This window comes from Anopheles arabiensis (genome assembly GCF_016920715.1).
Source record: "Anopheles arabiensis isolate DONGOLA chromosome X unlocalized genomic scaffold, AaraD3 X_pericentromeric_contig0003, whole genome shotgun sequence".
NCBI lineage: Eukaryota > Metazoa > Arthropoda > Insecta > Diptera > Culicidae > Anopheles > Anopheles arabiensis.
Genome location: NW_024412081.1, coordinates 707,501 through 710,000, shown reverse-complemented (window position 1 = coordinate 710,000; position 2,500 = coordinate 707,501).

Genomic DNA, 2,500 nt, shown 5'->3' with positions numbered 1-2,500 from the left:
AACGATAAAGTGCTGGCGAAGTTAGAGGTGCACCAAAATTGTGTACCGATCAGGAAAGTACTCTACGTTCCTATGATTTGGGTGAAAAGTGTTGATTAACTGCTGGTTAGAATAGACAGTTGCTTATCATACACATCGCAAACGAACACCCCTTAGTGAGCATTAGCAAAAGTCAATGGCACAAAGCAATTGCAATACAAACTGATCAAGTACATTAAAGAACGCTAAGTACCAGGACTTCTTTCCAAGAATGGTGTCCGCGACGGGAGGGCAAGCGTCCTTCCCAGGTTTTCCTAGTAAACCTTGTATGGTAAACATACCCAAGCGTGTCTGTAAGCACGCAACGAAAGTCACGAACGGGCACATACCTAGGGAATGTACTCTACGTACTTGGACTTTTGTCCAAGAATGGTGTCCGCGACGGTCGGGCACTGCGACGCAATAACCAAATCCTAGGATTGTAACTTTAGTGTGCACAAACATAAACATTAACGCGTTCGCTCGGGCTGCGCCGTCCGTGTTGAACACAAATGTGGGTGATTATATGCGTGGAGGGACAAAAACATACGAGGAGGAGACAGTTTTCTGCACGATGTGCACAGAGCTCATTTCGTCGTCCCGGGCGAATGGAAAAAACATCGCGAGTATCGTTCTAGGTTTCTGTCTATAAAAGGGCAGGCCAAAAGGTGACCGGTTGAGATAAGCATTTTAAGCATACAAACACTTTATTGGAACTTTTGATACAAAAACAAGGTACGTACATGTAGGTTGTACCAACATGGACATCTATGAACGCGTACGCTCGGGCTGCGCCCTCCGTCTTGTACTTTCCTGATCGGTACACAGTTTTGGTGCACTGCTATTCCGACCGGCAACTTGTACCAACATATACATCCATGAACGCGTAAGTAGTGTACTTTCCCTGATCGGTACACACTGTTGGTGCACGGCATAAGAAAAGAGCTAAAATGGTCAAACTCAATCCATTTCAACAATAGATAGTCGATAGTAGCTGTGCCGATGAAGTAGGGCACGATGCAAGTTAATGTTGTTTAATGAATAACATGTCCGCCATACATTTCAGTACAAAATTGCTCGGTCAGACCTACAAAGTGCTATATCTCGAATACGAGGCGTCGGACTGGGGGTTGTAGAACAATTTTAAGTTCGTCTAATGATTCTACATCCGATTCTGGATAGCGGTTTTTGACCACTTTTCAATATTTTGTGACACCCCGAACCTAGGGGCAGCTCCTAGCTTTTTCAAAAATGTGCACCGAACGGGCCGGAGAGCTCGTGTGGCTCAAAACATGTTTTTCGCTAAAACACCTCAAAACGTGTAAGGAACGCAGCTCTTGTTTTTCAAAAGTTATGGCCATTTAAAGTGAGGTGGTTTTTGCTTCAAAATAGCTATTTTACCCGTCCCTATGGCCATGCTTTAAATTTTCACGAAAATGCCAGGTCAGACCTAGGGCGGGCCATATCTTGAATACTAAACGTCGCAGACATTGGTCGTAGAACAATTTTAAGTTCGTCTAATGATTCTACATCCGATTCTGGATAGCGGTTTTTGACCACTTTTCAATATTTTGTGACACCCCGAACCTAGGGGCAGCTCCTAGCTTTTTCAAAATGTGCACCGAACGGGCTCGTGTGGCTCAAAACATGTTTTTCGCTAAAACACCTCAAAACGTGTAAGGAACGCACCCTAGATGATGAAAAGTGCAATCAGAATGTCATCGACAACTTTGTTGGGGGTACCATTTTACTCTACGGGCCAGTAGCTTAGGCGCGCCAACAGCGCTTTCCTTTCGGGTTCCCATTTTGGGATTATGATCATTTGTTCATTGCCTACTATAGGGAGGGTACCTTGCTACGAGGTCAAACATGAAGATTGCACCAAATCGTAGTTTTACCTCTATTTAGTCGTAGGAGCATGGTTTGCAGTGGCAGTGGGTCATTAAGCCCCCGTTTGGGTCATACGTCCCTCCGCGATAAAAATCGTCGTATGCCTATAGTCCGAACTAATGAAGCAAAAGTGGTGTCTGGTGGGCTCTGCCGATGATTTTAACCTATGATTTTGAGCTTCCACCCTATCAAAACGTTCCCTGGAGCAGTACATCACGGGTCTACGGACCCAAAGACTTCGTCGTGATGGTTTCTAGTAAAAAGTTGTAACAGCTAAGGGTTTTGAATACGCGTATATTAACCATTGCTTGAAACTAAGCTTCGTTGTCTTTAAACTCTGCAAGACCAATCGAACTTCTTAGGGAAACCCGAAGGATTCACGCTAAGCTCGATGAGCTATTATGGGTAGTGGTGCATGATCTGGTGTTCCTTGGATCTAATCCAATGAATAAATTTATGAGGGTATATATGGTGCAGGGCACAAAGCGTGATGAAACCGGGTCTCCCTACCAAATGTGGCATATTTTTCCCTGAGAGCGAAGCTCAGACCCACGTAGGGAGAGCGAAGTGGAACTTAAATGTTCTATGCAGC